We start from the raw sequence: 251 nt of genomic DNA, 5'->3' as shown, positions 1-251 counted from the left end.
ACTTATATACAGACACAGACGAAGATGATATAAACACAGGGAAACAAACACTGTATTCATCCTGTTATTGTTTTATTCTATTGCATGCCTTGTATCGCTTTTTTCCAACCTACCTTCGTAAATATATTTTTGGTTTATGTTCTTTTATGTTCTAGACCATTGGTGTTTTCGCAGTTCTTTGTTCATTCAAGAGCATTATTTGTTCCATATCTTATTTAGTCGTTCCTATCTGAGGGTATGCGATTCCAAAT

The sequence above is a fragment of the Penaeus monodon genome, chromosome 24 (assembly GCF_015228065.2).
Source record: "Penaeus monodon isolate SGIC_2016 chromosome 24, NSTDA_Pmon_1, whole genome shotgun sequence".
In the NCBI taxonomy this organism is placed as follows: Eukaryota; Metazoa; Arthropoda; class Malacostraca; order Decapoda; family Penaeidae; genus Penaeus; species Penaeus monodon.
This window is presented reverse-complemented; position numbering follows the sequence as displayed.